We start from the raw sequence: 13,538 nt of genomic DNA, 5'->3' as shown, positions 1-13,538 counted from the left end.
TGGACACCATTAGCTGCTGTCCATGGGAATGTGTCAAATGTTTTGAAAAATAAACATGGGAGTATCTCTCTATCAAAATCGCCCTTCTCTTTCTGAAAATGCTAAAATATGTCTGGCTGTACATCCATTCATTTGATCAGATGGGATTTTTATTTTTTTTATCGGGCGATCAGCTAACTTAATCAGTTAGCGAAAACTTTGTTTAAATTTCCAGAAGACTGTGGCTGAGGTCCGATTTATTATTTCTCCCTCAGCCTGGTGTTCTAAAACCCAAAGGTGATCTCTAAACGCAAGTCAGGGAGGCGATCCTTATTACTAATCCAGTTCTGAGCTGATCAAGTCTCTGATCAGATTCCTCTCGAACTAACACCCCGCCCGCACATTCCATTCTACTCAGATATACGTTACAACATCAAAGTGCAAATCACCAAAACAGGGGTCAGTGTCGAGGGAACTGCTTTGCTGTTAGGGCGTTTTCGCACTGGCAGCTTAATCCAAATCTGGGTAACATATTTGTAGTATGAACACTTTTTTCCAAATCAGGGTGCGGACCAAGAAACTGCACCCAAGTTCCCTTGAATCTGGTCGTCTGAAATCAGTTCCAGGAGAACTGTGGAGCCAGACTGAAAAACCGTACTCCACAGGCAGAATTATGCAAGTTTAAAAACAGTACTTGTGGTGGAAATGTTGTTCAGAGACGTTTGCTTTTTGCTTTTTTTTTTTATAAATTCGAACTATAAATGACTGGAAAAAGTTACCATTTGTCAGCCAAATGCCTCGTGACCAAGTGCTGAAGCTACACCGCCAATGGCGCCAACTGGCACAGTTTGCGCCAGTTCATTGGCGCAAACAGTTTCTGTTGCGCCATCAGGGGGGGCGTTCGCAGGCAGTGTTGCCATTCTTAGCGCCTTTTTAGCTAGATTTACTGACTTTTCACACCCCTGTAGCGACTTTTCTTCAAAGAGCGCCTAGCGACAAATCTAGCGACTTTTTGGACAAACCTTTAGCCACTTTCCGTAGAAGAGAGTCGCCAGTGTTGTCCTGCGCGTGCGAGGTCGGGCTTTCCCTCTGGCAGGCTCGCCTCTGTAAGCGTCTCATTCAACTGACCGCACGGCAGCTGACACAGCAGTGAATGGGCTTCAAACTTTCTCTCTGACCGATCATTTTACAAGTAAATACAGCACAATCGTCTTTGACTAACATGGCTGGGGATTCTGTCAGACGACGTCATGGTTATAAAAGCAGGGTTTTATCCGAGCAGCGCAGCGGCTTGGAAATGTCTCGTAAGTGGCTGCTGGTTAACGTGTCGTCTTAATGGGCCATGTTTCAGTCATTATTTCATTCTTGTTCCATTGTCTGACAACAAAAAAAAGAAAAAAACATGTAAATGAGAACAGCTTTGTTGGGAATTCAGCTGCATTTAATTACTGTGTTTGTGAGCACAGAGAGGAAGAGAGAAGCAGATCAAGGCCGGTCCACGTACTAGGTTTTGACCTAGTCTTGTTACATTTTCTCAGATTTGGGTATTTTACATTTCAAATCTGCCTCCTGATGTTTACGTGTATCTCTCTACAAAAGTACAATTCCTGCTTTAGACTCCGCCATTGAATGTGAGTTCCTCATTCTCTCTCTACAAACAAGTTCGAACTCAGCGACTCCCTCCGGGAGCAGAAATGTGTCTCCCTTTGCGTCCGTCTCCCTGCAGCCTCTCAGAGCAGCAGCTCCGGCCCGAGGGGGGTGCTCTCGGGGAGGAGAGGACATCTGGGCCATTTGCAGATTCTGGCTGCAGCCTGTTGTTCCCGCACCACACACAGGCCGCTCGTTACTCTCTAGTTCCCGGAGCCACCGCAGGCTGACTCTGCTGGGCTGAAATCAGATCTTCCTCGTGTCCAAGCAAGGACTGAGTCCCCAGCAAGCGTCTCACAGATGGCACCGTGTAGGAGGCTGAACATCAGCAGCAATGAGCACAAGCATACACGTTATGTGTATGGGTGTACAAGATGTTGTGTGTGACATGGACACAAGACAAAAGCTCATCACACAGTAGGAAACAATTGTTGGCCGGATCAAAAACAGAGAGAGAACTCTGCTCATCCTACCGTCCTCACCGTCAGTGGGGCAAAAGCGTTTGTCTGGGGGTGGCACCGGAGCAGGGATCACGTTGTCACCCGCGTGTGTTTTAGGACATTTCAGCGTCAGCTTGTCAGACTTTGGTTCAGCTTCCATCCGTGTAATATGGACTTTCTCTAGCTCAGACCTTCTTATGCTGCCTTCATGTCCACGTTTACAACTTGGGAGCACCCACGTCATCTGACAAATCCTGAAGAGCTGGTCTCGCGAGCTTAAAAAAATTCTGTGCACCGACAATATCCACTAAATGTAGGTTTAATTACTTTGAGCGACGAACCTTAGCTGATGTGACGGAACCACAGTTGTTTGCCTTTTCAAGCAGTTTTATTCAGTCAAGGGCATAAGTTCCTCTTGTTTGGAGACATCAATGAAAGCCGGAGGGATAAAAATCGGATTTGAGGCTGTCACACATAGTATTTGCATCCTTTTAGTCAGATTGTTACACACAGTAGTCATTTCAAACGTCATTTACTGATATAGTTATACTGTAGTAAATAGTCTTCAGTTTAAGAATTTCAAGCATTTAACACTGTTTGAAACCAGTTTTAGTGGACGCTGCCACACTGAGCGACGTCAGGGCGTCTGGTTCTCGGGGAAGTCGGGTTGCATAAAATTGGCCCGAGTTTCCCAGTCGGACGTCCGACTTCTAGATCCTACAATCCTACTTAGGTAGGAAATGTCTTGAGTTGTCTGGAATGCATCTTAAAACCAAACTTCTGGCGCCTGAGTTCTGCTGTGGTTTAGCGCAGGCACCAGGGTTGGCAAGCAAAAGGAAGAATGTGTCGAATAAAAGATGATAGTTCTGGTTCTAGTATTAGAACACTTTTTTTTTTTTTTTTTCCTGTCATGATGCAAAAACCTACGAAAATCTCTTCTAAACTAAGAGAGCGATCTTGTTCATTTCAATTAAACATTTATAGTAAACATTTTGAAATAAATATAACTCGATTGTCCAAGAATTTCTCTCAAAGCCCTTTTTTGTCAGGTTTTTGCAGGCCGCACGAGCAATAGGCTGAAAAAGGTTCTTTTCTTCTCGTTTCCAGGAAAAGTTGACATTTAGGGAGCTTTCCCCCGTCTGGCAGCGGTGGTCGGTTGCCGTGGCAACCCGCCTGCCTCAGAGCTGAACCCCACACGGGCAGCCTCGGTGTTTTTCTCCCAGGCTCGGCTGGCACCGAGCCCACATACCTTCCCTCTGCTCTCAGAGCTCGACGCTGAGGACAGAGGATAATAGAGGAGGGGCGGTGATGCTGGTGGGCGCTTTAATTGGCACAAACAGCGATGTAGTACAAGGTGAACCTGCTGAAACTCACTTTGCCCAGCATTCGGCATGCATAATTTAGCTTTCTCTGCCCCGCTGTATTCACTGCTCCACCGTTTCCTTGTTTTCATCCACACACTAATCTTATTTCACATGCACATAAATAAAAAGCTCCTTCCCCTCGCTTTTCAAACAACGGTTTCCCCGTCAATAAGTTGAGGTTCTTCCGATTAAATCGGTGGATAATCGCAGGGGCAGTGCTGCCCAGGCTTTACATTATTATCAAGTCTGCAGAACCGGAGTCGAGTTTTTCTCTGTTCTCTCTGAATAAATAAAAAGCCCTCACACCAAAAGTACACTGTGCGTATTTTTTGTTCTCCACAGTATCAAGTGCTTCACCGAATCATAAATAATTGCCAATATTTTGCTTTTCGGAGGAATGAAACACCCTGTGCTCGGGTCATTTTAAGTGAAGGACTGAGCAGAGTAAAAAGCCAGTTTCTGACATACAAAGCCATCTTTCTCAGTAAGACTGCTCGTAGTATAAGTGAACAGGGACAAAGAACGTCTGATTATTACTAATCCCCATTACTACTATCAAATACTGATTGGTGCGTATCCTGGTCAAGAGACTAAGGGCAGAGTAACCTCAGTGTAAATGCCTCCCACACAAATGTGAATTTTGAAATACGACAGATAAAAGTGACTTCTCTTGACTGACAGGTGTCTATTAAAAATTATATAACAGGACACTTCAAACACTCTTATATATCTAAATATATATATATATATATTTATATATATATATATATATTTATATATACTATATATATACTCACACTTGCTCACTCTAACACTAACAAACACAACAAAACGCGTCTGTAGGAAACAACAGGGACCTGCAGGGTGAAGAGAATTAATTAAAACCAACCCACTTAACAGGAGGCGGAGGGTGTGTGTGTGTGTGCGTGTGTGTGTGTGTGTGTGTGTGTGTGTGTGTGTGTGTGTGTGCATGTGTGTGTGTGTGTGTGTGTGGACATGTACAGGAGCCTGCAGTTACCAAAAATCTTACCCTGTACCTTTTTTATTCTGGACGAAAACAACCTGAAAAGCAACCTGCATGATTCCATTCAAAGCAGTAAAATTCAACCAGACGCCTCTATTCTCACATTGGAGGCTTCTTTCTTTCTCTCTTCTGTGGAGAATAATGCAGATGTGTTGGATGAGACCGGCTCTCAAAGTGCAAATCTTCTCTTCCGAACGGCCGGGCCTGCACAGTGAGCTGACACCAAGCTGACTGCTCTTAATGGAGGCTCTGACTGGGTAAATTAGCCTGTCAGGACTGAACGGCGGAGATTACGTCGACTCTGCTTCCAGCCTCGGGAGGGAATAAATAACACTTGGAAAACCAGTGAGTTTTAATCCACTAAATGCAGCGACAAGTCCTTGAGAATTAGGTCGGTTTTCGCTAAAAATGAAAAAACATTACATGTAATTTTTTAGTTTTTGGAGGAAACTTTTCTGCTGACGCGTTCTCTCAGGCGAAGGACGAAACCGCTTGGATTACTCAAATCAAATATATTCTAAAGCATTTCGACAACATACCTGAAGACATCTGTGCTAAGTTTTGTGTTTTTTTATTTTACATCACCCATCACCTCATTTTTGCAGCTGTGTGGTGAGGGCACACCTCCCCGCCTCCTTCTAAATACCACTAGTAGATAAACAGTGGTAGGTAAACGGACCTACCACATGACCCTCTCGCCTCCCCTCCCAAGTGTCAGAGACGGAACCGACGTTCACTGACCCGAGAGGCCGGTGTTTTGTCGCGATAATGAAATTAACGGCAGGACATGGACTCTTTTTACGATCCTTTTTCTGGGGGCATCTTGGCTGTGATATCTCTAAAATGGCGATGGAGCAGAGACTGATGTTTTCCTCAACAAACTGAAATTTATTTTACAAAGGAAACGCCTTCACTATTTAAACACAGCCCTCTTGCTCTCTGCATCTCTGGCTCCTGTCATAGATTGTAGCTGCATTGTTTAAGTGACCTAACATGAGACTCCGCCTCGGTTAAGCATTCATCAGAATTAACATGATTATAGCTACTCCACTCTTCAGTAATCCAGTCAATTTTACTCAGCGAATGTTATGAAAATTAGTTCGAGTACCATGCCTCTGTCCCGTGAAATAGCCAAGCTACGAAATGTAAAATGTAATGCATTGTTTGCCATGTGACCACACTGCCCTCCCTTGACCATGGATAGGCGGGTCTCTGCAGCCCTTTTGTAATCCTCAATGTATGTATGTCCCTGTAATCTTGTTGATTTGGAATGCATAGTTACTGGATTAGATGGTAGAACTGTACTTTATTATACTGTTAATGAAATTAGTCGTTGCTTAGCTCCTGTTCATCTATGAGCAGTATAGAAACTGATCTTTCCATTTAATCAGTCCTGTACATCACTGGTATGATTCCTTTAGCCGCTACATGCTCCACCGTGCTCACCAGCTGCTCTCTGACTGGGTCCGTCGGCTGTTTGCTGCCGAGCGGGTCGTGGACGGTGGCTCTTTACGGCCGTTTCTCGTGAAAACGTCCGCCTGCTGTGGCCCCAAAAACGAGGCCATGAGAGCGGTGGGAGTGAACCGGAGCGGTGAAGTTGCGGTCCCGACAAACAATGAGCCGAGACTCACCATTAAGCTCCGCAAAGCTCCGGGGAGGCTGCCAACAAGTCCTCCGACCAGAACGTAGGTTCGTCGCTACCGCAGACATCTGTCGCATTTTCAAATTGGCATTTGTTGCAACAGAGTGGACTGATAACTTCAGTATCGATACTAAAGATACTATAGTATTGATTTGAGTTTTTGCTACTGTCAATACGATTGATAAGAAAATGAAAAGAATGGGTCTGACTCATGTTAGATCCCATTCTGGGCACATAAGGACTCTTCTCTGGTGCTTCTGTGTGCATGCATGTCATGATTGTTTGTGTGAATTATTTACCATTAACTCCGGGGATATTCCATATTTTTCTTTACAAATCCCATGAAAAGTCCTAAACCAGTGTGCTAGTCCCCCGATACTGTTTGACTTCCCTACTCTGTGGCTCTCAGCTCCGGCCCACTGGTTCCACTGGTTGCTACTGAAGACATAAATCTTTTAAAATATACAGGTTCATTTTTTTTTTTGAAAAGTCTCAGTAATTTCCTAAAACACCTGCTCACTTTATATTTTTAGTTATCAAACAGGAGGAAATGGGGCATTTGTTGGGGACCATTTACAGTATTTGCTTTCATCTACATCGTGCCAGCTTCTTTTATGTGGAGTAAAAATTGTAAAGTCAGGAAGAAAACAAAAGGTTTTAAACTGGTGTTAGTTCCACCGCCTGTTACTGCAGGTTCTTTGTTTCGAAGATTCACTCTGCTCCTCTGTGGCAGAGGGGTATTGATTGGTTTATTGATCAGTTTCTATACTGGGGGTGCCTCTGAAGGAGGAGGCAGACAGGCGGACAGATGGAAGACAAACAAAAGGAAAGAAAAGGTCCACTTCCCATCTGTAGTCTGAGTGTTCTCTGTTTTCACCCATAGTACTATAGAAATTACGGACTTCTTTAAATCTAATTTTCGCTTCTTGATGCATTCTCAGCGATAGATCTTTTGGCGGCTCAAATAAAAGCTGAAGAAATCTATGTTCTGTGTTTCTCAGCTCAGGTCCTCAGAGATGGTCTCAGAATTAAGCCTGGTTCAGCAGCGGAGGCTCACAGTTTGATTCCCCACTCTGCCATCTCGACCAGCTCTCATCCGCACGCTGTCTGTCTGAGTTGAGATAAAGAGAGCAACTCCACACGTCTGGAGACCCTTCGAAAACCCGTTTCTAGAACTGATTAATAAGCACGTTTAACGCATTCGGTGATAAACATCAAAATATACGAAGTCGAAAGTCAAAATACAGCCGTGGTGGAGGGAACGGATTAGAGAAATAAAAACTCTGTGGGGGCGAAACAAACTGGGGATTAATTCTGAACGCTGTGGGTTTGTGAGCAGCCGAGTCGAGCCGTAAATCTCTACTCAGACACGAGTCGTTTAACCGAGTGGATCTGGTTTGGTCTCCGCGGGCCTCCATAGACCTAAAACCTGCAGCACTGCTGGACAGACAGGACGCCAGTGGCTGCTTTTTATATTCACAACAATAATAATCATCTCTATTTGTAGAAAGAAAAACAGGGTCACAATGTGCTTCACAAAATGTAACAGAATAAAAAAAATAAAAAAAAGCACATGGAAAACATCACAGATCCAGGTTTAAGATATATATGGAAAATCCCCTTTGAAAAATAATTTGTCTGATGTTTTTTCTAATCTACAAAAAAGAAAATTCTTAAAACATCAGAATCCAAATCAAGTAACAATAAACAAAACCCACTTTGGTGGGGATGGAGGACTGAAGTCGGACCAGAACAAAATGGGTAACGTGAAAAAACAAAGAGACAAACTCAGGTAAAATCACGAAGGAGAGAAAATGAAAAGTCAAACCTTTTTAAGACCTTTTTCTTTGCTCCACTCTGACTCCTCAAGGAAGTTTATGGACATAATTACAAATAAAAGTCAAAAGAAACTGAGATAGAGTGAATGGGCAGTGACTGACGTTGACCAGTAATAAATACAGACATATACAAACAGTCAAACTGATAAATTATCAGCAGGTATCGGTGTAGGAATTATTCTAAACCAATCAGAGAGTCTGGTTACACAGATTAGATCTGTTCACAGATAAAGGATATTTTAAAAAATGTCTATTTTTCTACAACAATCAGACTTAAACAACATGTGTTTATTACACTGAGGGTAAATATAAACCTCATCCATCCAGTCCTGATGATCCACTATCCTTGAGTCTGAGGTTAAAAGCTGATACATAATGTAATCTGGATTAGAATCTCCTCCGACGTGCCACGAATGTGCGTTCACCGTCGTCTTACGGTGTCGGCATAACTGAGGCTCCGAATGTCCCAGCGTAGTTCTCCTCTGTCTGTTCATATACTGATATTCGCCAACAACTTCTGAGAAGCCCAGTTCTGAAAAATAACAGATATATGTCACGTCTGGCTAATGCATGCTGTGACTCTGCCGAAGGCCTGTAAATAAATAGGTAAATAGATAAAGAACAAAAAAGCCTGAGGCTCAAAAGGTTGAAGAGTATTCGTTCCTTACCTCCCTTTAACTCGTTTTTTTATGTTCGGATTTTTGAGTCTTTGCCGCTGCGACGCCGCAGGTTTTCACTGACCTTGATGGAGGGTCCGTCTGTGTTGGAACGCTCGGTCTGAGCCGGTCAACTCTCAGACAAAGAGGAGAGACCTCAAAAGAGAATATTTATGAGCCTCACAGGGTTAAAAGTCTGGTTGTGCGGGAAAAACACAACCTGCATACCAAACCAATGAGACGGAGCCCCACGGCGAGTTCTGTAATCCAGAAAACAGAACCGGACCGCAGACCGAGAGACTGGAAGACACGATACTCTGAACCCGACTAAAACACACAGCAGGATTAAGCCTGCAGCCATGTGCACTAATGCCTGGTACATGACATTATATTAAACAGTAGAGTAAGATATAATATGGTTAACTTACAGTGACCAGAATGAGGCCACAGCTGTTCTGTAGCCATCGTCGTCTTTTCAGCACGGGGCCAAGAATTCTACATCCAAGTCCACGTTCAGCTGGTTCCTCGGGAAAACACGCATCTTCGTTTCGACCCGTCTGTCGGGACTCGGTCAGCATCACCGGCTGACTTGCGCGAAGTTACGCCATTGGTCGGCCGGCTGAGTGTTGGAGTTCCCCCATTGGCCGTTGCCCTTTCAAAAAGATTTGGCAAGAGCTGTTTCTATCACGTGATCGGGGGGCCGTTTACAGGCAGCGTAGCCAACTCAGCGCCTTTGTCGCTAGATTTACCGACTCTTCATTCTGTCGGGCGACGTCAGTTAATCGATTTTATTTTTACGCAGCTGGCTCGGAAATGTCTTGGAAGTGGCTGCTGGTTGACATGTCGTCTTAACGGATACTTGCTCCGTCGTCTGACAAGAAACGGAAAAACACGTAAATGAGAGCAGCTTCACTGGGAATTCGGCCGGATTAAATTACTGCACATGGGAGGTGAACGGACGAGGAAGGGGAGGTCCGGCGCGGGGCGTCCGAGGGACACGGTTCCGCCGACTCGGATTCCGTATAAAATAAAAAACTGTTCACAAGTTCAACTGTTTTTTGCACCAGTGGGAGAACATCGTCCGAGCTGTGCCAGTTGTCCTGTGGATTTTGTCATCGGTGGCTGCCGTGGGTAGGAGACAGGAAAAGTTCAGGACTGGGGCCCTTGTTTCAGCATCACTTTCACTGACGTCGTGTCGGGGTCCTGTTGTCGATACCCACTGGGAGAATCAGCAACGTGGTATCTGGGTGAGCAGGGGTTTTCTTCCGTGACCTGTGAAAAATGGGTCCAACCCTCCTTCAGTTAAACTTCATTCATGCTCACATTTGCATTTGCTGATTTTTCCTGATTTCCTGATTTTCAGGGGTTGGTTCATTTCAGTCGACTGTGAAAATCTGTAATAAATACTTGCAGTGAGTAAACCATCGCAGTGTTTTCAATTCATCCAAAACTAGCAGGATCGACCTGAGGCCCGAAAGTGCCTGCGGACGTCCCCTCAACCAGCAACAGGCCCTGAATGTTTTCGAAAAAACGAGTTAAACCTGAGAACCAACCAGAGAAATGAACCAGAGTCTGAGTCATCTGAAAAATGCTGGTCCGACATGTGACTTCTTATTCTCCCGGCAGTAAAAGTGTAAATACACACGGTGGTTTAAAAAAAACACATTTAAACAAAGGGCTGCAATTAATCAGAGGGAATCTGGATTAAAAGAGTCCAAGATCATGTAAAAATTAAAAGACAAAGTAGATTTAAAAAAAGAAATCAACTCTAACATAAAAACAATCAACAAAACGTTCAAAAGGCTGAAAAAAATGAAGCGAAGGACACGAGATGTTAGAAATCCCCAAAATAAAAGCTCACAAATGAAAAGTTTCCCCTCAGTGCATCAGAGATTTGGTCGGATCTCCGTCTCCATCTGGTGGTCGGTTTGAAGAACCACAGGAAGACCAGGGAGTTGTTCTCTCTGCCCCAACCTTTGTGATTATTATCCCAGTATAAATGTTACTTTTTACAGTATTCTGTATTTAACTTACATGCAACGATCTCGTCAATCCAAAATAAAAAAATCAAATTCTGATTTTTCTGGAGAGAGAATCTCTGCTGATGTTAAAATAAAACCACTTTGTGTTGCAATTCAATTTATGATTCACCTTTTAAAAGTTCTGCTTGTGTGTTTCAGCACATATCATGTTGTATTTGGGGCAAATATGATCAGATTTCAAGAATGAAGTTCATAATACCACCACCTTTATTCTGAAAAGATAGATCTTTCTCATAAAATTATCTTTAAAAATTAAACATTTATTTGCATAATGTCATATTACAGCTTTGTCAGAATCAATGTAACCAATTAAAATTAATTTATTCTCATAATTCTCCTAAAATTACAACCTCAGTCCCACAATATTAAGACTTTTCTTTTGAAATTGTGACAATTCCCATAAAAATAAAACATTTTTAAATGACATCTTTATTCTCGTAAATTTACAGTCTCCGCACATAAAATTATTCATCTGTTAAATTACAACTTTGACCTCATATTCCGACTTTTCCGATTAAAAAAAAAAAAACTTCTAAAATTCTAATTTCTTCACAAAATTAGTTTGATCTCATTCTGACTAAAATTACGTCTTTATTCTAACGTCACTACTTTTCATTAAATTGTGACTTTTCTTCTAAATCTACGACTTTTCTGATAAAACTTCTCCTGTTTTTCTCCTCAGAATTACAACATTTTTTCTTTTGTCACGAGTACACAACCTGAAATTACGATTTTTTTTAGTCTGTTATGTAAAAAAGCAGATATAAACCCAACCTTTTCAGAAAGACAGAAACACAAACAGCCCTCAGGTATTAACAGATTACTTTTATTATAAATATACAGTGTTAAAATGGAATGGTACCTGACACTGCCAGCCGTTCACCGCTTATAGAAACAAAACAAAACAAAAAACAAACAAAAAAAAAAAAAAAAATCCAACTTGAGTTTGTGCTGCAGGTGTGCAATCATGGAATCACACACATGCAAGAACCGAGCGTGAATCAACGGGAATAAAAAAAAAATTCCCATTCAACTCAAACGCCCCGGCGGCCGTCTGACCGTGATTCAAACCGGGAAGAGTCCGTTCTCTCCAGTCTGACTCTGGGCCCGAGAGTTCGGCGCAGTTTGCAGAGAAGAGAGCGTGAAACTGAGGACGCTTCCGTCCGTAGAAGTCGATCCGGGCTCTGCCTCCCGGGGCAGATGACGACAGAAACATGAGGCCAAATGGTGCCGAGTTATTTAAAAAGTGAGCTCACAGGAAGATGTGACTGAGACATTCATGGGTACGTAACATCCAGCGGCTTGTAAAGGTGCCACATGCGGCATTTTAACATCGGCCTGTCACTGTTACACTGAAGGAAATGCTGAAAGTGTCAAAACGCTTATGGACCGTAACTTCTCTCTCACAGCACTTTTGGATGTTTTTATAACCTGGCAGATTAGTTGAGAAAATAATCTGCAGATTAAGTAATTCATCAATAATGTAAATAATCCTTTTACTCGCAGCCTCGGTCTCAACTGACCAACAAAGCTGCAAACGCTGGAGACATTGACACGTCTGTACAACTGAAATGAGTGGATCCAAAAAAAGAAGAAAAGAAAAGTAAAGTCAAGTGTGAGAGAGAGAATTACAGGACGCTGCCGGATTTCTTCGTTTTATGACGCTAAACTGATTATCTGTGGACTGATGGTCAGAAAAAAAATCCACTTGAGGACAGTTTTTTACTCAGTTTTGACATTTGCAGACTAAATGATTATTTTTTAATCAAGAAAATAATCGCAGATTAATCAATAATTACAGCAATAGTCCTTTGCAGCAGTAGACATTTCACGCTATGGTTTTCTGACAAACTGTTGTGTCACCCCGTTCCTACTCTCTGCTTGTTTGCTGTGGAAGATCGGCGCCCAGCTTCTGTTCCCTGTACTACAGCGATCCGGATTTTCCTCCTAAACCCAAACAGGAGCTCAAAGTCTAAAATCCCCAGAAGAAGCTGCAGCAGTTTTGAAATCTCGACTTTACAGTTAACATGATGACAAGTCACAGCTGTTAAAATGTCACATGTAGCACCTTTTATTTTATTTTAAAAATTTGATCGTAATCCTCCTGAATCACATCGCCGAGCACCGGCCCCGACGGCCACTGCTCGGCGTCCCCGTCGTCGGGTCCTTTAGGTCCAGTTGGCGGAGCCGAGCGAAGCTTCCTGCGGTGGCTTTTCTCAACGGGACCGCCCGCGGAGGCCTCGAACGCAGGTGCAACGAAACATCAGCTCGACGGGAGCCGCCGTTCAAGTCGATGGCCTGGAGGCCGATGAGCCACTTTAACTTTCATTTGCTTTCTCCAATTTTCACTTGGAAGCATCAGGCACTTGATTTTAAGTCCTTGTCACACAGAGGAGCAGTGCCATTCAAGAGCGATGGTGAAGTAGTGTGCAAAACACTGGATATAACAAATCTGTTTGAACATGCATAACAAAATGTAAACATTTAAATCTTTATCAAAGAGGGAAAAAAAAAAGAAAAAGAAACGAAACCTAAAGAAACCTTTACAAACTAAAGCTTAAATAACAAAAACAGGAGAGAGAAAGAAAATACTACTCAACTCTCATACTGGTTTAACATGCTGCTCATCTCTACACTAGAAGACCCCCCCCCCCCAGGTGACACCCTGGGCGCTCAGCCGTCAGTGGCACGTAGTCATTAACATAAAACACATGCAGGAAGAAAAACCAAAAAAAAAAAAGGAAATAAACCAACAGACCGACTAAGGCAAATGTTCAGGAGATTCAGACTGAGACGCTCCGAGATAAAACTGGTCCAGTGGAGCTGTGGTTTGACTGGGAGGCTCCCAGTGTGAGTGTGTGAAGGCAAACAAGTGTTTCAAAGGCGGCCGGGGGGGGTGGGGGACA

Source organism: Xiphias gladius, chromosome 17 (genome assembly GCF_016859285.1).
Source record: "Xiphias gladius isolate SHS-SW01 ecotype Sanya breed wild chromosome 17, ASM1685928v1, whole genome shotgun sequence".
NCBI lineage: Eukaryota > Metazoa > Chordata > Actinopteri > Istiophoriformes > Xiphiidae > Xiphias > Xiphias gladius.
The sequence above is the reverse complement of the archived record's forward strand: the minus strand, read 5'-3'. Positions refer to the sequence as shown.